This window comes from Pongo pygmaeus, chromosome 2 (genome assembly GCF_028885625.2).
Source record: "Pongo pygmaeus isolate AG05252 chromosome 2, NHGRI_mPonPyg2-v2.0_pri, whole genome shotgun sequence".
Taxonomy (NCBI): domain Eukaryota; kingdom Metazoa; phylum Chordata; class Mammalia; order Primates; family Hominidae; genus Pongo; species Pongo pygmaeus.
In genome coordinates this window covers 40,222,124-40,249,693 of record NC_085930.1, presented here as the reverse complement: position 1 = coordinate 40,249,693, position 27,570 = coordinate 40,222,124, and the positions used below count along the sequence as shown (strand labels likewise).

The 27,570-nt window shown below is 36.5% G+C and overlaps 1 protein-coding gene across 26 annotated transcripts in view; it reads right to left on the bottom strand.

Moving 5' to 3' along the window:
* The window catches only part of BBX (BBX high mobility group box domain containing), a 280,307-nt gene that overhangs the window by 213,668 nt on the left and 39,069 nt on the right, over window positions 1–27,570 (bottom strand). Inside the window, exon 1 of one of the 26 annotated variants that reach the window (XM_063661593.1) lies at window positions 10,581–10,756. The exons of 24 other annotated variants lie outside the window; for them this stretch is intronic. The gene's annotated coding sequence lies outside the window, so the exon portion shown is untranslated. Of the gene's footprint in view, window positions 1–6,071; window positions 6,166–10,580; window positions 10,757–27,570 lie in introns of those variants that run through there. One more of the 26 variants, XM_054482855.2, reaches the window with a different exon arrangement.

Below are 27,570 nucleotides of genomic sequence, written 5' to 3'. Positions count from 1 at the left end.
TTTTGTTTTGCTAGATCTTGCTCTTTTCTCTAAATACATCTGTGTGACTTTTCTGTGATTAAGAAGGCCAAAATACTCAAAACAGGCATGGAGAAATTCTGAGTTATTTCTGTGCTTGAGTAATACTCAGGTTTAACTGCCCTCTTTGGTATCTTCCCAGAGACAATGAAGAGTCTGATTCCACTTCTGAAACTGAAAAAGAACTCTGTGGCACTGCTCAAAAACCAAGTCAAGACTTGGGCTTTCATGCTTCCTTTGGTGGAACTTCTTCAAACAGTGCCAACTACAATCATGTGATCACTCAAACCGGTGCTGCTAAGTTGAAAGCAGTGGTCATTTCTCTGCTGTATTTTTATTTTCAAGTAACCATCTGGAGGACCAAATAACTTGATCAAAAAGGTAATCTGGAAGCAAGGGAAAGACTACTGGACTAGAAGGCAGAAAACAGAAAAAGAGTTCAGAATTAGGATGAAACTGCTTTGACTTTAACTGTCCACTAATCATTTTCTTCTACTAGCTTTGTTTTCTCAGTTCTTTTGTAAACTTTTGGAGGTAAAGAACCAAATACACTTATTTATTGACCTTCCTAAGAACTCAAGATGATGGTCAAATAGTAGATGTTCAAAAGATACTTACTCACTGAGTGTAATTAACAAGCTCAAGTAATACAATGAAATAGTTTCTTAATTTTTCCTCCACTAAAGTCAAGTTCACTTTAAAAAAATGGGAGAACAGCATAAAATGATACCCAAAGATTCTAATGTGATGTGTAAAAAAGGTCAAATGGAAGGTTCATGGGGCAGGTTAAATGACAGAAATCTAAGTAGGTGTAACATCCCCCTTAATTTTGACAACACAGATGGTCTTTGGAGACATCATTTATGGTATTTCTTACCTAACTTGGGAGATTTAATTTCTTATATTCATGGGTGTTGATTAGTAGACTAAATATGTAATTTTAAAATTAAAATAAATAAATATTGCCTGTAATCACATCACTATTGATATTTTTGATTCCCAGTCTTTTTCCTTTATAACCCTGGCACAAAAAGAGGCACACTGCCTTTATAACATGTTATATATTCAATTTTTACCCCATTCTTTTTTATTCACTTATTTCAGTTTTAGGAAAAATAGCATAAGCATTTCCCCATGTTACTAAAAACATAAATGAACAGAATCTTAATGGCCAAAGAATGTATTTTAAACTGGAAATGGGAAACTCAGGCACACAGGAGTTAAGCAGCTTAAACAAAGTTACCCAGTTTATAGGTGGCAAACCGGGATCTGAATCTTAACATATGTGATTCCAGAACTCATGCTAGCAACCAAATTGCTTCTGTGAGTGCAATGTGTGCCACACCCCTCTCATCCTTCCACCTACATCTCATTCTAACACATTAGCTCCTGGCTTGTCTCCTGCATGAAATGGCTACTCAATCCAGGCTGGCTTCCTTACTGATCCTCCTACTCACATCACTCCATTATTCCTCACCCCCTGCTCCAGGCCCCCCCTTACTTTGTGATCATGTTGTTCACACAGCCCTCAGAGTGACTGTCAGTCACTTCTTCCTTTCTCTACCTCCTCAAGGCCTAACCATCATCTAAGACCTGGCTCATACGCCTCCCCTCCATAAAGCCTTAGCTGACCAAGCAGAACCTTCAGTCATTCAAATCATTTAATAATTACTCATTTAACACATACTATGTATCAGATACTGCTCTAGGCACTGGGATAGAAAAGAGAATAATAAAGCAAAAAAGACTTCTACCTTAATAAGAAGAACAGAAAACAAACAGGTAAAAAAATACAAAGACAATTCTGGTCAGTGATACGTATTGTTAAAAATCGCGATTCCTGTACTAGTTTTTGGCTGGCTTTCTGCCAACTTGCTGTAAAACTGTGAATTACTAAAGGTAGGGATTCCATGTTATGTCTAAAGCTTGGCACATCATAGGTACTTCAGAGTAAATGAATGCATGTATAAATGAGAGGATGGATGGATGAATGAATAAATGGGTGGATCGTAGATAAACCATTTCATCTGTACATTTTGCCTCCCTCAACTAGACTGTTAACTCCTACAAGAGCCTTGAGCCTGCAAATCTGTGTTGGTCTGGCCTACCCAGTGAAGGTGAAAATGAATTCGAATGATTTCAGGTGAGGCACGCATCTCCTGTTAAGTCATGATCCCGACTATTTGCTATGGTATTACTCAAGGCCCCACTCACATATTCATGCTTCCTTCCTGGCTCTTCTAAGCATCTGCCCCCAGACAGGATCTGCTTTAGGACAGAAACCCAAAATTTAATAACTAACAGTAGCCAGCAAATGGAAAAACTTTGTAACATATTTCCAACTAATTCTTTAGGAATTGTGAGAACAGCAATTTCTAGAGTAGATTATTTAAAATTACAAGAAGATCCAAATCATTCCAATATGTAACTAAATTCTCAAAAGCTTACCAAAAGTAATTTCAATTTCACTTCTTTTTTTTTTTTTTTTGGAAACAGGGTCTCACTCTGTCAACCAGCCTAGAGTGCTGTGGCATGATCTGGGCTCACTGCAGCCCAGGTTCAAGTGATTCTCCTGCCTCAGCCACCAAAGTAGCTGGGATTGCTGGCATGAACCACCACAACCAGCTAATTTTTTTTGTATGTTTAGTAGAGATGTTCTTTTAAAATATTAGTTTAATTTTTAAAAACATTCATAAGAAATGGTAGAATATATTTTTAAATGAAGCAAAATAAGATGGCAAAACTCTCAAAAGTGTGGAATCAGCCAGGCGCAGTGGCTCATGCCTGTAATCCCAGCACTTTGGGGGGCCGAGAGAGATGGATCACCTAAGGTCAGGAGAGTTCGAGATCAGCCTGACCAGCATAGTGAAACCCCATCTCTACTAAAAATACAAAAATTAGCTGGATACGTGGCATGCATCTGTAGTCCCAGCTACTCCACAGGCTGAGGCAGGAGAATCGCTTGAACCTCGGAGGCGGAGGTTGCAGTGAGGTGAGATCGCGCCACTGCACTCTAGCCTGGGCAAAAAGAGTGAAACTCCATCTCAAAAAAAAAAAAAAAAAAAAAGTGTGGAATCACTTCCTTACAACATCACAATAATTACAGACCATTATCAAGATCTGTTTCTCAAACTTGCTTAGCCTTGGATAACGAAAATAAAACCACAGACAACTCTGTGAACCAGCCTAAGGAAAACAGTCTTAAGAGTTAAGCATTCATTTTAGGTACATTTCATGGCCTCATAAACACAAATGCAAACTTTATGATGAGAATCCAATAGTAATGCTCAGTTATAATCAAATTAGGCAACCAAGAAGACATTATTTCTTTTATATTTATCATCTAAATAAAACATTAAAATTGTTTTTTTAATTCACATTAAAAACTAGGTGACCCCTGATATGTCCATTACTTGACTCAAGTTTCAGAAATCCAGATCTAAAAAACACAATTAAGAATCTCTCTCAAGAAATGAATATATAGTTGTAGTACCAGAATACGTATGTACAACAAACTGCATACAAGTTCATTATTGATTAATATTCAAAAGTCTTAAATTTCTTAATTTTAAATTTCTCTGCACTCAGCCACAGTTCTCTGGTAGACAAGTTAGTTAATAATATATAAATAACCTCTTTAGCATATCAGATTACTGTTAAGAGAATGACGTAGGTGAATTATCTCAGCCAAATAATCACCATCTATTTTTTTTATTAACTTCAGATTTTGCATTGGGTTTTCTTAAAATGAGAATACTAAACATTAAATGAAAATATTGAACAATATAGTTATATGAAAGAACATCAGAAAACATATTTAAAACTCAATTTTGTATTGTTCTTTCACAAAAATATCCAAAAATTATAATGTGACCCTAACCAAGAGTAATAGCCAAGTGAAATCTGAAGTTTGCGAAACCTCTTAGTTTATGGGTCACTGACCTTTTTTCTGAAATAAATATAACCAAATATCTTATTTTCTTACATGTGTCTACTGTGTTTTTAATAACATAATTAAAATATGTTCACTTTTTGGTTTAATTTTTACTTCAGTTCTCCAGAGAGTCATATATATCACAAGTTTCCTATTCTGGGACTATTTCTCTTATTTTTCCAACTGGTTATGCCAATTTAGCATCATTAGAAATTATAAATTTTGATAAAACATTTTCCAAAAAAAATAACGAAAGAACCACAGATAAAGAAATAGGATAGTATTTTTGGTATATTGAGGTAGGTAAGAGCCCCATAATGGCAGCAGGGAGGGGAGCTTCTTAGGAGCATTGGAATTATAGAAAATTGAACAATTTAAAGACTTTTTAATTGTTCTTGCTTTCAGATATAGTACACACCATTCAAGAAGCTAAGGCTTCATTAGCTTCCAAAGTTATTTTTTTCTACTTGAGTATGAAGATACATCCTATTTATTTTAGCATAAATAACCAGACTACTATCAATTTCACCCCCACCATCCTATCTCTCTTCTCCGTTTCCAGGTAAAACTTTAAAAATACATGTCAACGGTAACTATCACCTTTTTCTTCCTTCTCTCTCCTCAACCCACTGTTAGATGGCTCTGACCCTTCTCCATTCCTCCAGAACACCTCTCTGAATCATTGCAATGGCCTATACATTGCTAAATGCAGTGGTGGGTTACCTCCTCACCTTATTGTTTCCTCCACGTGGATCACTGACTGGACATTCTCCTGGTTTCCCCTCCTGCTTCCATGGCCAGTTCTCAGCCCCAGTACAGTTCATGCCACTGAACTGGATCTCCAATTTTGTTCTTATATACTCACCTGCATTTTTGTCTCTCAAAGGCCAGTAATTATTAAGATTTCCACTGAGGCCAGGGGCGGTGGCTCACGCCTGTAATCCCAGCACTTTGGGAGGATGAGGTGGGCGAATCATCTGAGGTCAGGAGTTCGAGACCAGCCCAGCCAACATGGTGAAACCCTGTCTCTACAAAAACCACCCGGTGTGGTGGCGCATGCCTATAATCCCAGCTATTCGCTACTCGGGAGGCTGAAGCAGGAGAATTGCTTGAACCCGGGAGGCGGAGGTTGCAGTGAGCTGAGATCGTGCCACTGCACTCCAGCCTGGAGAACAAGAGTGAGACTTTGTCTCAAAAAAAAAAAGATTTCAACAGAAAAATTACTTTTTAAAGAAGCCTTCCCCACCCCATAAAGTTTTGATCAATTCTACAACCATCGTCCAATCCTCTTGGTATTCCATTCTTCTGCTGTTAAGCATTTATGACAATTTGAATTAAAATAATTGCATTATTAATCATTTGGTGTAGATTACCATCATTACAGTGTAAGGTTAGGGGCTATCATCCCCGGTGCCCACCACATAGTTTTCCAGACATGAAGATTTGAATGGACAAGTTTCACAAACTAAATTGACAACTACTATTTTTAATTCTAAGATGTGTGCAAAACTAAAGAAAAAATAGTATTGTTTCAATTTGATTCAGGTGTTAAAAACAAGCCAACTGCAAAGTTAGTTGAATTAAGTTCAGAAGAACTAATAAATTAGACATACTATATATAAAGTATAATTTATCTTGAAGATTAAAATAACAAAATAATCCTATAAAAAATAGTTCCAGAAATTAAAACTGAGGACTATTTTGCAGAAACATTAATCTGCTCAGGCTCATCAGAAACCAGGTTATAATGAAGAAAGCCATAAACACAGTGGAATAAACATTTCTTAAGCCTGAAGTTGGTTAATGAGTACAAAAATAGGTAGAGGAATACTTTCTAATACTGGATAATACAACAGAGAAATTACAGTTAATAATTTATTGTATACTTCAAAATGGTTAGAGGAGAAGAAAAGATAAATGTTCAAGGTGATAAATATTCCAATTATCCCGATTTGATCATTACATACTATATACATGTATCAAAATATCACATGCACCTCCAAAGTATGTACAACTATGATATATCAATAAAAAATTAGATGCAAAAAAAAAACTACTCAGTCACTCAGTTTGTCCCTAAAATGATAAATAAAGTATCGATTACTCCAAAATCTTTTACCTTGTGCCGTTGGTAATAAACAGGCAAATCATTCATGTTCTGTTTCCTCACTTATAATATAAGCAGTTGAGCAGCTGATCTGCAAGTTCCTTTCCAATCCTTTTGAAAGTTAAAGAGTTTGATCAGAAAGCTCACTCTGAGACTCTTAACTACTCAAAATACAAAACAGTATAAGCCTTAAAAAATCACTGAAGGTCCTCTGTATAGCCAAAACTTGTTTTTACTGATATCCGACAAGTCCCATATACTTAAAGCAGTTCTTTAAACTTCACATGTTGATCTTTATTTTGATTAGAGTTGCAATACTCCATAGTTGCTTTATTATCTAGTAGCAAATTATGTAATGAGGCTGCTAACAGCCTTGAGTCTAGTGATATGAAAAAGACAATATAAAAAAGTATTAAAGCACAGGTCATTCTCCAAGGAACAGCACTGTAGAACTTTTATAGCAAAGCACAGAGCACAATACACTGCACAGCACATACCTACACCTTTCTGTTCGTCCTAACAGCAACAAAGATGATTTTGAGTTATCAAAAAAAAGTAAAATTGTGTTTCTTAAATTCTATTTAGCAAAGCTGAAAAACAGATCATTATTGAAAAGTTTAAATCTAACCATCACATTAAAAAGTTTTAAAACTAAATGTTCTGGAACTTAAACTCATAAGCATACTAACTTACCACTACATTATATTCCCATCAATACAACATAACACAGGAAGTACTACTTTTCTTATATGCCAACAGATTTAAGGTGTAGGACAATATTAGTATGACAATAAGGAAAGAACTGTTCTCACTCATGATTAAAAACGAACAAGCAAACTATAAAAACAGGGAGAATATACCCTCCTTTGTTGAAATTTGTCCCTGGGAACTGTCTTAAAATTAGTATCAATAGTTTTTCTTTGGGTGGCTACTGGTTTTCAAAGATGACAACTGACAGACTAGGACAATCCTTCAACCATAAAGATAATAACTTCCATCTTTTTGTCAAAAAACCAGTTACTAAAAAATGTTAGTTTTGTAAATATTGTATGGATACTGGGATAAAACTCCAATGAGACATAAAACAAAAACGTGTTCGAAAAAAAAAAAAAGCTTCCACATATGCCATATGCATGCTAAAAATGTTTAAGGTAAAAACTGCACGAATTTTTTCCAAATATTTTCAAAAAATATAATACGATTTTGCTCAATATTTGCTACCTATAGAAAGTACTTTAACAATACTTCTACTAGGTAAATGCGAATTTTTTTAAAAAAGAAAGTTTGGCGAAATTTGGTGAAAATTGGATGCCCTAGCAAGCTAAGAAGAAATAACTGCTTCTGCCTAAAGTTTTGGGGGAAAACATTAAAAATAAAAAGTTAAAGAATCTTTCTAAAAAATACTTTAGCTCATATATATACATATTATACTAAAGTAAATATTTTACAAATATGCCACTACAGATGTAGTAATACTGTGTACAAATTGATAAAGGTAATCTAGATTCTAATTCTAAAAAAAGCATTCTAATGGTAATGATAATAACATAATTCTTTTCTAAAAATATCAGACAACTAATTCTTTTCTAAAAATATCAGACATAGTACATGATTAAGAACGAGATTTAACAAATTCTATAAATTCTGCCCTGCTGCTGATAAATAAATTCTTCATGTATAACTCAAATTCTTATCTTAAGTTCCTGTTTGCAAAGTAAAAGAAACAGCCAATTCAAGGACACTAACGACGGAGTATGGAGCATTGTATACAAACTGAACAAATCAGCTGATGCCCACAGCACAGAAGACCAATTACCAAACCACTAATTATAATTTGGCATATACTTATATTATCAAAGCTACTTTTTAAAAATCTATGCTTAATTCCACAATTTTTAGCTGTCTAGTATATGCAAAGTACTGCTAAGCCCCTAGAAGAAAATATAGTCTCTTCACTTCAAACCTGGTAGGAACAAGACACAAATGAAAGATCACAGAAGGGGAATTTCCAAGTTTAAGAATCATAAAAGAGACTGGCCTGCATAACCAAAAAAGATTCAAAGGAGATGGGAAAAGGCCATTTCCTTCCTAGGACACAGGGAAAACATCTTAAATTTCTCTTTCATCCACCCTACGCTGCCAACAAGCGTGTAACAATAATAATATATATATATAAGTTTATAATAATGAGTGTAACTATTTTATAGAAGCTTAGTAAGTAAAAATATGATCAAAGGTATTTTAAGGCAAAACCATCAGCTTGGATACGAAAAATTAAAAGCTTGGTTTAAATTTGCTCCTAGTTAAATACAAGATTGTCTTTAAGCAAAACTCATTCAAGAATTCATTTATGAATAACAATTTAAAGATTACACTCAGACCAGATATTAGGTAGATTTTAGGTCTTCCATATTTTAACATTTGTTCGCATAATTACAGAAGACTAACTAAAATCATGAAGTTTATCATCTCTTATTAAAAATATTGACTGCACTGGGTGTGATGGCTCATGCCTACAATGTCAGCACTTTAGGAGGCAGAGGTGGGCAGATCACCTGAGGTCAGGAGTTCAAGACCAGCCTGGCCAACATGGTGAAACCCCGTCTCTACTAAAAATACAAAATTAGCCAGGCATGGTGGTGCATGCCTATAATCCCAGCTACTCGGGAGGCTAAGGCAAGAGAATCACTTGAATCCAGGACGCGGAGGTTGCAGTGAGCCAAGATCATGCCACTGCACTCCACCTTGGGCAAAAAAGAGCAAAACTCTGTCTCAATTAAAAAAAAATATATATATCGAGTGCTTAACAGTTTTAAAATCATAGGATTTTTTCCCCTGATACCTACATATGAGTCATATTTTTTGGTAAATATTTAAATATTAAGATTAAACTAAAATTTACTATAATTACATCAAAAGACAATGTTCTTTACTAATTGAATCCCATATGGAAATTTTGTTTTGGAATCTTCAGTAAAATAAAACAAATTGTTAGTACATGTTATCACATCAATGTGCTTGTATAATAATACTGAATAACAATGTTGGAGGATAGTGAAAATAATTTTTTAAAAATCACAACAAAAAAAACCTGTGGATTTAAAATTCACATTCTGTCCAAAATGTTCACACAAAAGAAACAAGATTAAAAATCAAATAGCCAACCTAAACTCCTAGTTAGTGAAACTATGAAACTATTTTTTCATGAGAAAAGCATGATAAAGAGCCTATTTTTATTACATTAATCTTTCATAATTGCCTATGTCTGAAATTGGACTCTATAACTGATGTCAAGCGATTAAAATGAACTAGACCCAATTAACTGCATATATAATGCCATAAGTAACTCAAATTTTACATAGAAGATTATTGGCTTTTTAAAATCTGCTGTGCTGATTTGAAATGAACTTCTCAAGTACAATCCAAAGTTACATAGGGAAAAAAAATCCACCGCCATAAATATATAATTTATATAATTAACAAAAAATACTCCAGAGCTTGCCAACTTATGTTCTTAAAACTAGATTTTAAAATTCTATAGAAAATGATAGTAAAACTAAAGATATTCAACTATCATAGGTACCTTTTTAATGTTCCCACGAGACATTTAAGAACACAAGTAATAGAATGAAGACCGATATGGTAAGAGAGAGGCAGCTTGATATCTAACTAAAAGCCAAGTATGCAAACTGGGGAAGAACAAACTACACTAACAGTGAGGATTAAACTCCTTTAACATCTTCTTTCTGGTAATAAAAGAGGCTCCCTCGACATAGGTTAAGTGCCTATGTAAAAAGAGGCACAAAGAAATCTGCTGGGATGGGAGGGACTGCAAAGCATCCATCAACATTTGTGTGAAAAGACCTGCCAGGCTCTCAGGAGTTACACTTAAATAATGTGACCCTTCCAGACAGGACAATAAGGAGACAGATTAGACCCTTCAAGCAGTGATTCATCCCCGAATACATGGCAAGAAGGGATCCAGTATGAAGCTTGGACCCTGTGTGTTTGCTTAAGTGTCTGGACAGCTCTTTTGGTGGCCCTATAACTAGCTAGTGGGTTGCCTATAGTCTCAGGACAAGTTACTAAAGGAGGCTGCAGACTGAGAGACGAAACGCCCAACTGTTCCAGGCACACTCTCAAACTTAATCAAAAGATAAATTCCAGTGCATGATTCGCCCAAGTGCTTACTCGCCCTTTACAAGACCTATCTTCTGACACAGATTTTGAAGAAAAACTCCTAAATCTAAGCAGTAAAATGAAACAATAAAGCCTATCTTAAAAGGAGCTCACCTCAACAACTAGAGGAAACACAATGTGAAAGTAAGAAAAAATAATGCACGTGTTTGACACATGCATCTCTTCTGAGTATGGGCAATCCCTCTCATTACAAAAGGGTTGGAATATAGAACAAGAGGGTCCCTCAGGGCCCAAGGAATGACTACATTACTTATAAAATCTTTAGTGGGCCAATATTTAAATCATCGACTCAATATCTCAAATGCCTCAAGAATAACTCACCCCAATCAGGTAGCTGCTGCCTGCAACTGCCTTCTTCCACTCTTCCAAATCTGCTACTCTTGCATTTGACAGGATGGGGAAAATGTCACAAGCAGGGGACAGGTCCACATTCCCCTTGGCCCAGGGAGCAGGAGAAACTCTTCTCTCATCTGCTCCCTGTGAACCTCTGGATGGGCTTCTTCAAGGGAGGAGGCACCTCCCTTTGAGCTGAGTGTGCTGTGCTTCTCCTTCCTGCAGATGGAGTCAGGCAGGGAAGGAGCCTGTTTCAGGGCCACGAGCCCCTCTGCTCTTTAGGCAGAAAGACAGGAAAGTGAAGCCACAAAAAAACCCACGTTTCTGGAAAATTGGAAGGAAGGCAAGCATAGATGCTAGTATTTTTCAAATATTTTAAAATGCTAACCTGGCCACTAGTACGTGATATTTTTCATACATACAAAACCTAATGAGAAATAGGTTTCTAATAACTTTACCCACTGACAAATGAAGCTTCAACCTCACCCTATCTTTCAGTCAAGTCTGTGTCCCCACTGCTTAGAAGGCAAGGTGGTAAAATGTCCTTTCTTGAATGAATTTGTATTCAAGTTGCTTTCCGTCTGTAGCTCCTTGCTGTTGCCTGGAAACAGGAAACCCTTCCCACCTACATGCTTCCTGACTACTTCCCCCATGTCTCCCTCTTACAGTGCAGTGAATGCACCTGGCCATGCTTCTAGATAGTGTTTATCTTAAAGAAGAGCTGATTCTTTACAACAGAGCAATGGCAGGAATTTTGCCACTAAGCTGTTTAAGACAGAACATTGACTGGTCAAACAAATTAGTTCTGAAAACTTGAATTGCTTAGGTAGGAACAAGAACAACAACAGCAAAAATGCACTTTATGTAAAACCACTTAAACATGGTGAATGTTAGATACAAATTCATTAAAACAAGTGTGTCAAACAAAAACAGAAGTTGTTCTCAAGGGTTTTTTTTCCCCCTACTTCTTTGCCTTATTGATATTCGAAAACCTTACTTTCTTGAGATAAGACAGTACTTCTAATACAGCCCTCTATGCTAGGCCAGGCTCGTCATCTTGGTGAGCCTCCTTACTGCAATACCCACACCACATCAGTCACTAAGCACTTATGGGATCTACTCATCTACCCTTCATTCATTTGATATTTTCTATCCAGTCCCTTTGCTACCACTGAACTTCAGGCATTAATTTTCATTTACGATTACTGCAGCAATAAGAACTACCTTTTACTATTTATTATCAATTACTTAGAGAACACCATGTGTCAAGTACTACAGAAGCCATTTATATGTCTTACCTAACTATTCAACATTCTGTTATTCCTTATGCCTAATAATCAATGAGGCAGGTACTATTACTTTCCCATTTTATAGATGAGGATACTGAGATTTAGAAAGTTTAAGTAACTCGCCCAAGTCATATACTCTTAAAGTAGGCCTCAAATTCTTCTCCTAGTAAGATAGTAGCAGAATATCTTTACTTTCCCATCTTTCCTTCCATTCCCGCCATGTTTTCCCTTTGGAAATGTTCTTTTGACAAATTTAAAACCAAAATATGGGTTTACTTCTTAGCTGGGTGAATCATATTGTGATCCACACTCACACCAACAGTACCATATACTGAGTCCACCCCCTCCTCTTTAGAGAAGAGCAGGCGTATTAGCGATCCATTTCAGTGTTTTAACAATGAGATTCATGGCAACAAATTTTATGTGCTTTTCAGAGATACCACAAAAAATAAATATCTTCAGTCAGGCACAGTAGCGCTCACACCTGTAATCCCAGCACTTTGGGAGGCTGAGGTGGGTGGATCATGACGTCAGGAGATCAAGACCATCCTGGCCAATATGGTGAAACCCCATCTCTACTAAAAATACAAAAATTAGCTGGGCATGGTGGCGCAAGCCTGTAGTCCCAGATACTCAGGAGGCTGAGGCAGAAGAATTGCTTGAACCCAGGAGGCAGAGGCTGCAGTGAGCCAAGATCGCACCACTGCACTCCAGCCTGGCGACAGAGTGAGACTCCATCTCAAAAAATAAATAAATAAATAAATATCTTCTTGCAATTTAATGCTTATAAAGAAAGAGCTTCGGGAGGAAAGAAAAATCCTAAGTTTTGGTCAATCCCTTGTAACCAAAGATATAAGCCCCTAATGCTAAAACAAAAATCACAAAGTAAAAATAACTAGATAGATAGATCGATCAATCAATATTTGGAATCTTGACTTGTATCTAAAAAATATTGAGTGTCAAAAAGTAAATTTGCATCACAAATTTATTCAATTTATAATTTCGTCTGATTCTCACTGCTCTTAGTTCTATAGATTCTTTTAAATTTTGGCTTTCACACACATGTAATATACAATCAAGCTTAACTATACCTTAGAACACACAGAAAAACCTTCTAAGGCAAAACTGAAAATGAGAAACTGCCCAAAGTCAGGGAATTAGTGAGGTCAATAAACCGATGAGAATTTTCAGACATCTTCTCTAGCTAAAAGAAAAAAAAGCCAGTTATTCATTCAACAGAATATAAGCAGTGTTTTGAAAAAGATGTTGAAAAAATCACATTTGTGCCAATACAATCATAAAATAGCTATTTAATTCTAAGCAAATATTAAGGCAAGACTGGATGCCAGTTATAGTATTATAATTTATGAACCACTTCAACTTCAGCATATCACTGGTATTGACTGAGCCCCAGTTTCCCCACATCTGCAAAGATAATAATGGCAACCACTGGTCGTGGTAAAAATTAAATGAAAATATGATGGGAACATTTGGTGTCTTCACATTTTTATTTTTATTTTTCTGAACTAATTTTATATTCCTTGGTTCTTATCACATTTCTTTTTCTCATCACTTTACTTTGAGACAAAGTCTTGCTGTGTCACCCAAGCTGGAAGGCAACGGCACAATCACTGCTCACTGCAGCCTTGACCTGCTGGGCTCAACTGATCCTCCTGCCTCAGCCTCATAAAATGCTGGGATTACAGGCATGAGCCACCACGTCTGGCCTCAACACATTTTAAATTGTCAAACATACAAGAAAGACCTGAAGGCAGCACAACTATCATTTCTGGCATATATGCTTCATTTATCTACATTTACAAAACTTGCTATTTACTAAAACTTTTGAGATACTACTGCCTATTAAAATTATTTAAATTAGACCTAATTACCTGAGGAAATGAGTAGAATGTCTGGTATTACATCATCAGATATTGTTAGATATAATTAAAAAAAAAATTCAGCCATGGAAACTACACTTCTCTAAAGCTAAATGCCAAAAGAAATGAGCAGATAAAATGCTATCTAACTAAAATACATAATTAGCATTACCCTGCACTTTACTTCTTTTTAGATATCCATCCCCATCCGATGATTGGTGTAGGCAACAAAGGTGACAATATTGCCAGGATTTTTTTCCCTAAATGAAAACCTATAAAACTCAATGAAAATATAGTCCAAAAACATCTTATTAACTAGAAAAGTGATATAATCAAGCAAACATTGAATAATCAAACTGTCCATAAACACTGGCAACAGAATAAGAGAATGTCAAATAAATCTGAACTGATATTATTTTCTGAATTTAGTAATAGCTCATCATTTGGTAAACAACTAAACAGTCCATGTCTTCATAAGTTGGTGAAGGTAGAGAGAGGAAAAGGGGAGGACAGTGGAGGATTTTACTATTTTTAATTGAAATTATACAACTAGACAAGTAAAGAAAGTAAATTCTTTACAAGAAACTTTATCATCAAGTTCACGGAGATGAACTGTTTTTAGGCTGGGATTATCCAGGTAATGGCTTCCGTTTTGCCACAAGAGTTTCTAAGGGTGGAAACAGCTGTTGCATAATTGCCACCTTTTTATGGGTTTATGTGATTCTTTGGTTCTAAAACACTTTCCATTTTATCTTCCTTTATTTTTAAGTCTGAAACAATTCTAATGGCCAGTGGTCAGATACTTGGGGTATCAAACCTAACTGGACACTTGGACAGTAACAACAGTTGTACCACTTCACTAACCCAGGAAAGTCCACTTGAGTTGGCTTATACTGCCCTCTACAGCCTTGAGTCATTCCTTCTCAAAAATTAATCAATTTTTATAATGTGGAAGGACAACACAGAACAAGAGGTCAAGAGATATTCTTCAGCATTCAGTTGCATCTCATTCATAATTACATTCTTTAAAAGTTGTAATTTGTAATTAAAATTAGTAATATCTTTAATAATGGTGATGTAAAAGCTGGATTTTACAATATTGCTTCATACCTTTTTACCCATTTTATTCCTTAAGCTCCCAATGAAGAATTTCCTTTACTTCATTTCAACGAATTGAGTGTTTATCATCATATGTGACACTGAGCTGCATGTTGAGAGTACCAAAATATATATAACATGATCCCTCTTCTTCATAACATTCAAAGATCAGCCTAAACTTTAATAGATACTTATTTAAGATATATATTTCCCTGAAATTACATTTCTCAAAAGATCAACCTAAAGTCGCTAAATTGCAAAGAGTGAAATAACCTGTACCCAAATAGAACACAATGTTAATCTTGCAGTAAGACGATGCCGGGTTTAAGTTTGGAGCCCCCTATTAGGTGTGTGATATTGGATTACTTACCTAACCTTTCCAGGTCTCAAATTTCTCGTTTATAAAATGGAGATGTTTATAAATCTTAACATTTTTTTCAGAAGAATAAATGATATAATCTTTCAAAGGTCTTAACCATATTGCCTGCTTCAGAGTGAGTATTCAAGAAATGATAGCTGTTAAACTATTTTTACTATCTATTTATATTTTTCAAACTAAAAACAGAGATACATGGTCTGAACAAACATAAGAATACTTATAAAGAAAAAGATTTGCTGGGCGTAGTGGCTCACACCTGTAATCCCAGCACTTTGAGAGGCTGAGGTGGGCAGATCACCTGAGGTCACGAGTTCGAGAGCAGCCTAACCAACATGGAGAAACCCTGTCTCCCGGCTAATACAAAATTAGCCGGGCGTGTTGTCACATGCCTGTAATCCCAGCTACTCGGGAGGCTGAGGCAGGAGAATTGCTTGAACCCAGGAGGCAGAGGTTGCGGTGAGCTGAGATCGTGCCATTGCACTCCAGCCTGGGCAACAATAGCAAAACCTTATCTCAAAAAAAAAAAAAAAAAGAGAGAGAGAGAGATTTTAAATTAGGACTGTCACAGGAAACCAAAGCTGTGTATTTCCTTTAAAATCTACTGAAAATATTTAACAAAACTGTAACTATGTTTAATCTATATTTAGTTTCATTTTTAAAGCCCACACAACATGTTAACAAACACTGTTTGTTTGTTTGTTTGTTTGTTTGGAGACGGAGTCTCACTCTGCCACCCAGGCTGGAATGCAATGGCATGATCTCATCAGCTCACTGCAACCTCCGGGCCTCCCGGGTTCAAGCGATTCTCCTGCCTCAGCCTCCCGAGCAGCTGAGACTACAGATGCCCACCATGCCCGGCTAATTTTTGTATTTTTAGTAGAGACGGGGTTTCACCATATTGGCCAGGCTGGTCTCGAACTCCTGACCTTGTGATCCACCCGCATCGGCCTCCCAAAGTGCTGGGATTACAGACGTGAGCCACCACACCCAGCCAACAAACATTTTATTTATTATTTGTACCTAAAAAATTTTAAGTTTATACAAAGAGATACCAGATGATATACTAAATCTTCACAGAGAATGCTTCTTAATCTCCATTAAACATAGCTTGTTTGATTCTTTTTAATTGTTGTTGTTTAGATTTATTCTACGTACACATTAAAGAATCATAATTTCAAAACACTGAAAAATAGTTGCATTGACGTAGGTTAATAATTATAAATACGATCTCATTCCAATAATGAGGATATAAGATTGAATATAATATTTTCATTGTTTTCACTTGGTTAATTTATTACTAAACTGGGATAACATTTAAAATATTATATTAGTTGGAAATTTACTTAAAATTTTTAAATAAGCCAAGAAACACATATATTGGGTACACCGGTAGCAAATTAAATGCACAGACTTCTTTTGAAGACAAAATTAACAAACAGGGTGGCTCACTTAACAATATCTCTTAGTGGAATTTTCCTGGATGTTTTGCATTCTTTAAAATGAGCCTTTTAATACAACAATAGAGGTAAATCAGTATATTTTTAAAAATTAGCTTTCCTAGTCATACTTTTAAGATACATAATTTTTATTTGAGAGCTGATAATTTATATGTTACTTTTAAAATCAGCCTGTTTATACATTTTTATATTAAATACTGAAATGATTATACCATATTGATGTTAATTCTAACCTTTTTGTAAAAGAATTTGTAAACATACTAATGATCAGAATGTTATGAAGAAAGGAAACACACTGAGAGTTTACCTGTAATTATAAAGCATTCAGATATAAAGACTAATATGCAATTACTTTTAATACATGAGAATCTCCAATCAGCTTCAGGCATTTTTGGCATCTCTGAAGAATAACAATCCCAGTAAAAGAGCCATTTAACACATACCAGTTGTCTCAAGATAATATATTGAACAGAAAAAAAAGAGTTAATCGCTCACATTTAAAAAATATAAATGATTGTCACAAAGTCTTTCGCTGGGAATTCTGAGAACTAAAGAAAGGATTACGTGAATATAGCAGTCGGGAAAAGTTCAAGAGACAATGAGTGTCAGATGTGGTCACCAGCACACAGTGGTTCTGCTCAGAAATAAATGTACCATCCTAAGTACCTTAAAGAAGGTAACGTACTTTCTGGGTAATATTTTCAGCCTCTTAGTCTAACATGATATAATTTCCCATAACCTTTATTTACCCTTTCATATTACGTTGTTAAATGATTTCTTCATAAAATAAGTACATTATCCTTTCAGAAAAAGTAAATGCCCTGCACAGTCAATGGCAAGCAGAACTTGCGCCAATGGTACCTCACTCAGCTAAAGAATCCCAACAGGTGGATTAAAGTGAACCACATGTGCATGCACAAACGTACCACACATACACACATACACACACACACACACACACACACATGCACAGGAATCAAACACTGAGCAGATTTTTAAAAGAATAAAAAAGGAGGCTGACTCTCTTTTTGGACTCAGCCCGCCTGCACCCAGGTGAAATAAACAGCCTTGTTGCTCACACAAAGCCTGTTTGGTGGTCTCTTCACACGGACTCTTCACTCTTCACACGGACATTTGGTGCCGAAGACCCAGGACAGGAGGATTCCTTCGGGAGACCAGTCCCCTGTCCTCGCCCTCACTCTGTGAGGAGATCCACCTATGACCTCGGGTCCTCAGACCAATCAGCCCAAGGAATATCTCACTAATTTCAAATCAGGTAAGTGGTCTTTTCACTCTCTTCTCCAGCCTCTCTCGCTACCCTTCAATCTCCCTCTCTCACTACCCTTCAATCTCCCTGTCCTTCCAACTCCAGTTCTTTTTCCCCTCTAGTAGAGACAGAGACACATTTTATCCGGAAACCCAAAACTCCGGTGCCGGTCACGGACTCGGGAAGACAGTCTTCCCTTGGTGTTTAACCACTGCGGGGATGCCTGCCTGATTATTCACCCATATTTCATTGGTGTCTGATCACCATGGGGACGCCTGCCTTGGTCATTCACCCACGTTCCCTTGGTGGCAAGTCAATTGCGGGGACACCTGCTTTGGCTGCTCACCCACATTGCAGCCCAGGGCTGCTCACCACCCCCTTCTCCGTGTCACTACCTCTCTCTTTAAACTTACCTCCTTCACTATGGGCAACCTTCCACCCTCCATTCCCCCCTCTTCTCCCTTAGCCTGTGTTCTCAAAAACTTAAAACATCTTCAACTCTCGCCTGACCTAAAACCTAAGCATCTTATTTTCTTGTGCAACACTGCTTGGCCCCAATACAAACTCAATAATTGTTCTAAATAGCCAGAAAACAACACTTTTGATTTCTCCATTTTACCTGGATGATTTTTGTCAGAAAAAATGGGCAAATGGGTCTGAGGTGCCTGACGTCCAGGAATTCTTTACTACACATCGGTCCCTCCCTAGTCTCTACTCCCAGTGCGACTTGTCCCAAATCTTTCTTCTTTCTCTCCTGTCTGTTCCTTCAGTCTCCAACCCAAACTCTTGAGTCCTTTGAATCCTCCTTTTCTGCAGAACCATCTGACCTCTCCCCTCCTTGCCAAGCTGCTCCTCACTAGGCCAAGCCAGGTCCCAATTCTTCCTCAGCCTCCACTCCCCCACCCTATAATCCTTTTATCACCTCCCCTCCTCACACCCGGTCTGGCTTACAGTTTCTTTCCTCGACTAGCCCTCCCCAACCTGCCCAACAGTTTCCTCTTAAAGAGGTGGCTGGAGCTGAAGGCACAGCCAAGGTTAATGTTCCTTTTTCTTTATCCAACCTCTCCCAAATCAGATAGCATGTAGACTCTAGACCCTAAAAGGTCAGAAGGCCGTCTTATTCTCAATATGCATTTTATTACCCAACCTGCTCCCGACATTAGAAAAAGCTCCAAAAATTAGATTCCGGCCCTCAAACCCCACAACAGGACTTAATTAACCTCGCCTTCAAGGTGTACAATAATAGAACAGAGGCAGCCAAGTAGCAAGGTATTTCTGAGTTGCAATTCCTTGCCTCCACTGTGAGAGAAACCTCAGCCACATCTCCAGCACACAAGAACTTCATAACGCCTGAACCGCAGCAGCCAGGGGTTCCTCCAGGACCGCCCGCCCCAGGATCTTGCTTCAAGTGCTGGAAATCTGGCCACTGGGCCAAGGAATGCCTGCAGCCCGGGACTCCTCCTAAGCCATGTTCCATCTGTACGGGACCCCACTGGAAATCAGACTGTCCAACTCGCCCGGCAGCCACTCCCAGAACCCCTGGAACTCTGGCCCAAGGCTCTCTGACTGACTCCTTCCCAGATCTCCTCGGCTTAACAGCTGAAGACTGACGCTGCCCAATCACCTTGGAAGCCTTCTGTACCATCACAGACACTTTGGGTAACTCACAGAGTGGAGGGTAAGTCCGTCCCCTTCTTAATCAATACGTAGGCTACCCACTCCACATTACCTTCTTTTCAAGGGCCTGTTTCCCTTGCCTCCATAACTGTTGTGGGCATTGACAGTCAGGCTTCTAAACCTCTTAAAACTCCCAACTCTGATACCAACTTGGACAACATTCTTTTATACAGTCCTTTTTAGTTATCCCCACCTGCCCAGCTCCCTTATTAGGTCGAGACATTTTAACTAAATTATCTGCTTTCCTGACTATTCCTAGGCTATAGCCACATCTCATTGCCGCCCTTTTCCCCAGTAATTTTCCACTACCTACCCAAATCCTATAAAACGGCCCCACCCCTATCTCCCTTTGCTGGCTCTCTTTTCGGACTCAGCCCGCCTGCACCCAGGTGAAATAAACAGCCTTGTTGTCATAAAAATTAAAAAATTTTAAAAAATAAAAAATAAAAAAGGAATTACTCTAAATAAGAAACACAGTCAAGAACAGGCCAAACACACCTTCATAAAATACTGTTAACGTGGTAAGTTTGAGATATCAGTATGAGAACCAGTGATCAAAGACTTGCTCTTGTAATAAATTTCAACAAGTTCAGTTACTTTCAAGGAAGTAGGATATCAAGAAACTATCAAGGATATATTCTTAAGATTGTTATGAAGGAATTGCTCAATTAAATGAAATAACACATGTGAATAAAATAACCTAGTACAGTTCCTGGCACATAGTTAGCTAAGTTAGGTAATATTATTACAATTATGGGATTTCATCCCTACAACAATTATAAGCAGTATAACATTTTTACCACAATTTTGCTAGAAAATTGAAGCTCAGAGGAATCAGGTAACCAGCCACAACACAGTTAATGGCAGTGAAACAAGATCTGAACAGAGCTCTGTGTGACTGTTGGAATCTATATGCTTGTATCACACACATATTTTACATAGACTTCAAAACATCTGGATGTATCTAAAAAGAACTTTGAGTCCTGGAAATTAAAAATTTATTTATTGAACTATAAGACTGATCGGACTGTTAGGACACCACTGAAAGAATATCACTGAAGAAAGAATTATCAGTGGAACCTGGGCCAAAGATTTCCCCAGAAGGCAAAAGAAAGAAATAAAGAAATAAATGGTTAAAAAAAGAAAAGTTAGGAGACACAGAGGACAGATCTACCTTCCATCCATTGGCAATTCCAAGAGGTGAGAATAGAGAAATTGGAGAAGAGGCAACATAAGAAAAGAGCAGAAAATGGTCAGGCGCAGTGGCTCACGCCTGTAATCCCAGAACTTTGGGAGGCCAAGGCAGGTGGATCACAAGGTCAGGAGATCGAAACCATCCTGGCTAACACGGTGAAACCCCGTCTCTACTAAAAACACAAAAAATTAGCCAAGCGTGGTGGCGGGCACCTGTAGTCCCAGCTACTCGGGAGGCTGAGGCAGGAGAATGGCGTGAATCCGGGGGGTGGAGGTTGCAGTGAGCCAAGATCCCACCACTGCACTCCAGCCTGGGCAACAGAGCAATACTCCGTCTCAAAAAAAAAAAAAAAAATAGCAGAAAATAGAGAATCTGACACAACTGAAGAACATGACTCCAACAACCTCCACATTGAAAGGAGGCTGCCAATTGGGATAAACTAAAAACATTAACACCTAAGACATATCAATGAAAAATTCTGAGTAGCAAGGATAAACAGAAAACCTTAAAAACTCTCAGGAAAAGAACAAAAGATTATACACACAAGAAGCACCAAACTTCCTTTTAACAATAATCCAGGAGATGTTTTCCTTTTTTTTTTAATCAATCTGAGAGGTCCAAGAAAGAGAATGGAGGAGAATAAGAGAATACTCAAGTTCTCTTGCTTAGGGAGAAGCCACAAATACCTGTAACTGTAGATGTTGTGAGAAAAACATGTTTAAATACGCATGTTAACAATATAAAGGCAACCACAAAATAGAAAGGAATGTATGCTATTCAAAGCAATAGAGCAAATAAAGAATAAAACAAAGACAATTTAATCATTCCAAGAAAAGTCTGGAAAGTGGAAATGAAGAGAAAGGATAACAGAAAATACAGGAGGTTTAAGTCACAATAAACATAAACAGGCTATTCAGAGTTACGTTCAGACTAACCAAAAAGTAAAACCCAGCTATGTCCATATCCGTAAAAGATACACCTAAAACAAAATGACACGTAAAGGTTTAAAATTCAGGGATGTGAAACCATACAGCAGGCAAATGGAAAGAAAAAGTAGGTATAGCAGTGTTAACAATAGACAAAAAAGTAATCAAGAAGCAAATCATTACAAGGGAAAAAGAAATATTTTTACCACCAAAAAGAATAACCTTCCAAAAGTGGGTAACAATCACCAATTATTTATATACTTAACAACATACCTTTGAAATATATAAAGAAAAAAAAGACAACCCATAACACAACTTGACAATCACAATCAGATTAGAACACCTCTCTCTGAAAATAAGAGACAAATCAAAAGAAAAATAAGTAATATTATGAAGGCTAGGAATAACAAATTCTAATCAACCTAAGAGACATAATATTAACCTGATATGAATATATGTACTCAGGACCCCACATAAAAAGAACTCACTTCACAGAGAATGGCTGCACAGCAGCCAACAAAGAAAATATTAACAAATTTCTAAATACTGCTAACCTGCAGATCATACTCACAAACTTAAATACAGTAACATAAGAAATAATGAAATAACAGACAAAAAAAATTAATGGGAAATTTTAAACCACAATTTAAAATAATGTATTGGTTTGAGAATAAATGAATGGTTAAATTTTAAAATCAAATTGAATGACAATCACTACACTACCTGAGAAAACTGTGATACCACCAAAATGGTACTCATAGGAAATAGTACATCAAATGGCATTTCAGAGAATAAAAAAGTTTAAAAATAAATGAATTATTTCAAAATAAGCACTAGAAAACGGAACAAAGTAAAAAGAACAAAAATAGTAGAATTGATTAGGATAAAAGAATTTAATAAATACATGAAAAACAAAAACTAGAGACACAAAAAAGATTAAGCATTAGAAAAGAACAGTAAGAACAACTTTATACCAAAAACTTCAAAGCCTACATGAAGTGGACAGTTTGCTAACAAAATATAAATTATCAAAACTGACCAAAGAACAAACAGAAAACCCAACAACAAAACCACCATAGGAAAAAAATTAAAGCAGTTGCCAAACATCTACATCCTCAAAAAAAAAAAAAAAAAAAAAAGGTACCAGTCCTGAGGCAGTTTCATAGAAGTTCAAATAAATAATTCTCACTTTAAGTGACTTATTCCACAGCACAGAGAGGTCATAGAAAATTATTTTAGCTGAGGTTCACTTTAACCCTGTACTAGAAGCTGTAAGAACAGCAAAGTTATCCACTCACACTTCAAAGTAGATGTAAAATTTCTTAGTAAAATAAAAAATAGAATAGTGTTTGAAAAGAGTAAGATCAGGTTGAGTTTAATCTCAGAAATGTAAGGATGTTTAACATCAGAAAATTTATCAATGGAATTCACTACATTAACCACTTAAGAGAAGAAAATGACATGATTAGGTCAACAAACTATCTTTCTTTTTTGATACAGAGTTTCGCTCTTGTTGCCCAGGCTGGAGTGCAATGGCGTGATCTCGGCTCACTGCAACCTCCGCCTCCTGAGTTCAAGCGATTCTCCTGCCACAGCCTCCCAAGTGGCTGGGATTACAGGCACCTGCCACCACGCCTGGCTAATTTTTTGTATTTTTAGTAGAGATGGGGTTTCACCATGTTGGCCAGGCTGGTCTTGAGCTCCTCACCTCAGGTGATCCGCCTGTCTCAGCCTCCCAAAGTGCTGGGATTATAGGTGTGAGCCACGGTGCCCGGCCCAACAAACCATCTTAACACCCATTCATAATAAAATTTCTTAGTTAAGAATAGAGAAGAACTTCCTTAACCTGATAAAGAGGTCTAGAAGAAACACACATACACATTTAAAAAAATAAAAAATTAAAAAAAAAAACTAGGTCGGGTGCGGTGGCTCATGCCTGTAATCCCAGCACTTTGAGAGGCCAAGGTGGGTGGATCACAAGGTCAGGAGTTCAAGACCAGTCTGACCAAGATGATGAAACCCCATCTCTACTAAAAATACAAAAATTATCCGGGCATGGTGGTGGGCATCTGTAATCCCAGCTACTCGGGAGGCTGAGGCAAAGAACTGTGTGAACCCGGGAGGTGGAGGTTGCAGTGAGCCGAGATCACGCCACTGCCCTCCAGCCTGGGTGACAGAGTGAGACTCCATCTCAAAAATAAATAAATAAATAAATAAAATAAAACTATTGTTAATAGTGAAATAAATATTAGACTAATTAAAATATGTAAAAAGTATGTACAAATAAGGATGTACGCTATCACTAAGAACAATCAACATGATATTAGAAGTGCTACCCAATGCACTAGCCAAAAAAAAAATAAAGAGAAGAAAACCAAACAACTGAACAGGTTGACACAACTGTTACGATTTGATTTTGCGTAAGACAAAAAACAAAAAAAATCAACTGACAAACTAGTAAAACTAATAAAAGGTTTTACAAGGTGGCCACATATATGATCAATTTTTTAAAAAAAATCAAATAGTTTCCATACACTAGCAATAATCAACTGCTGAAAATGAATCCCCTTCATCATGGCAACAAAAACTATAAAGTATCTGAGAATAAACCCAAGAAAAAAATGTGTGAGATGTGTAGGAAAAAAACTAACATTTCCTGAAAGATGGAAGAAAAAGCTTGAATAAATGGAGTGAATGTTCCCGGATGGATAATCAGTATTTTATGATAACTTTCCCCACATGAATCTATTAGTTGCATGCAATTCAGATAAAAATCCAAATGCAACATTTAGAATCAAGAGGCGATTCTAAATTCATTTGGAAGAATGAATATTCAAGAATAGCCAAAAAATTGTGAAAAGAAATAAGAGAATTTGCTCTATCTGATAGCAAGAGGATTATAAAGCTATAAGTCAATCACTTATTTCCAAAGAAATACAATAATAAATTGATAGAATATAACATGTAAATTCAAAAACCATCTCAAAAACATTTGTACGTGATAAAAGCATTCAAATTAAGAGAAAACACCCACTAGACTACAGACAGGGCTAGAACAACTGTCCGCCCCCTGTGTGGAGGATTGAGATGATGGGAGGGACAAAAAGATTCATCTATATCTCACAACATTAACAATAAATTGCAGATAGATTTTTTAAAGGGCTTAAATGTGTGAATCAACCTATATCAATGACACTGGTATAGGAAAGAGTTTCTTATAGTTCAAAAAGACATAAAAAGGGAAAAATTGATAAAGTTGACTACCTGCAAACTGTCAACATCCCCATGAGACACGACACTACAAAGTTAAAAAAATAAACTGTAAAAAACTTGCCATATAAATATATGTCTAACACATAGCAACATATAGTCAAATAATATACAGACTACATATGTAAAGCTCATTCAAAAACAGTATCAAGAAAAGGTAGAAACGAAAGGAGAGCCCAATAGTGAAATGGGCAAGACATATAAGCAGGTCATTTCAGGGGGAAAAACACTGGCCAATAAACAGATGAACTCACCTCAGTTATCATGGAAAATTCAAATTAAAACAAGATACTATTTTTTGCAAATCAGACTGGAAAAAAATAAAAAGTCTGATAATACTAAGTTTTTCAAAGGTATAGGAAAATAGCAACTATGCTCTGCTTTCTCCGTGAAACCATATGTAAGTACGCAAATGCACTGAAAGAAGTTTGAAGAATACACACCTAAGTGACAAAGTAGGTGGCTTGGGGAGTTGGTGGACATGGGCTGGCAAAACATTAAGATTGAGAATGAAAGTCAAGAAAGTTTGCTCTTTTATTCACTCAGTATTCAAACACAAACATTTGTTGAGTGTTTAATACATGTCAGGCCCTGTAATAAGCACTGGATATAAAGGGCAAATAAAACGAAGGTCCCTGTTTTCATGAAGCGTCCTTTCTAGAGAGGCAGGCTATAAACATGTAAAACAGCAAATAATAAAAATGTTTTCTATTTTAATTTAAAATAATTTCAGAAATTAGTACAAAAATGAAACAGGACAATTTTATTCTGAAATGTATTGGTTTTTGACCCAAAAAAAAGTATTTATGTATTACTTGTGAAGTAGAAACATCAATTTTTAAAACTTTATACAATTTTATTTTCTCTATAGAAGTTTTATATTTGGGGAATTTATGCACATAATAATATTTAACCTTCTGTGATACCTGGATAAAAATTCCTAAAAGGCCAAACCCAGCAATGACTGACCAGAAAATATGAGTTTAACAAAAAGAAATGCAGGCTTTGTATAGAGATATTTGTACATTCCTTGTGGTAGGAAGTAGGGGGTACTGCCTTCAGTCTGGCTCTGTGAGATAGACCTAAAATCTGCAAGGGGCTTCACAAGGGTATGTGAACAAGATCCATGGATCCTGAGAAGAAGGCAGGGAAGAGGAGGACCTCTGAGGCCACAATCAATCAGGCCCTGACTGGGCAAAGGAGATGTTTGGAAGAGATCCCTCCATTAACAACCTCCACCCCTTCCCTCCCTCCACACACATAAATCGCTGACCCTGAGCACTCCTCCCACATGGGAGGCAAAGCTGTGAGCCTAACACGACTTCTGAACCAAAGAACCTAACAATAAAATAAAAACTCTCAGGCTTCCAGGTCAAAAGGAGATGTCAGTTTGGATATTTCCTAAATATTTGCATAACACCACACATATAAATTTCCCCCATATTTTGGAGGGGAAAAAGAAGACCACTGGCTTATACTCTGCAGTTCATTTGGTAAAAATAGATAATCTCAAATATCAGTACTTTGAAAGTTATTTTCTGTTTGATTAAAATATTTTGTACAAGTCTGAAGCATGTTAATTCATTTCTTTTCAGTTTACACATGTAACCTGCTGCTGCTTCATCCATTTCCACTTCAGCAGAAATATAAATGTGAATAGTATCCTTCCTGGTTTAGAACTTTATCTTCATTCTAAAATATGAAGTGTAAAAAAACAGTTTTGTAAGTCTGCTTAAGGAAGAAGCAGTTTCCAAAATTAAAAAAGTCTCCTTCACTTGTTATTTTATCATTAACGTTTCTTAAAAATATACTCACAAATATATTTTACATATTAATTTGTTTAAAATTCTATTCCATTCAGTTAACCTGTCAAAACTAAATGAATTACTACATAACACGAGATATTCCAAGATTTTTACTTATATAGACAATTACCAACATATTAAAAAAAAGCACATTAAATAAATTCTGCATTTGTCTAAAGCAATGACTCAGCCTCTAAAGAACTATTATTCTTTTAAGACACTCTACATCTGCCCTCTATAAAACACATGTTCAAGGCATGAACATTTGAGTAAAGCGAAACTTCCCTTAAAACAAGTGTGTTTATTTGAACACACAATTTCAGAACCAAATCAACAAGTGTTTTATGGGTTCATGCTCATAAGGGATCCCATGTGTGTTTATTTGAATGTAATCGCATTGAAATAAACACAGCTGCGTTTATTTCAACGTGTGAGAATCCAGATCTACATGTTTGTGCAAGAATGAATCATGAAACCATGGCTTAGTGCATGGAAATGTGAATAGGAAATGGCATAGAGCACAATTACTTTCTTCAAACACATCACGGATTAAATGAAATCCATGGCTAAAAGGTATTTCAAAAAAGGTACAATTCAATGTATCCCAAAATGCAATAAAGAACATCCATTTGTGCTATCAAGTCTTTTCCTTTACATTTTTGAAAAAGAATTAATGAAAGCACAAAGAATTAAACTGAAAAAGAAATAATGAAAGTGCAAATAGTGATAAATAAC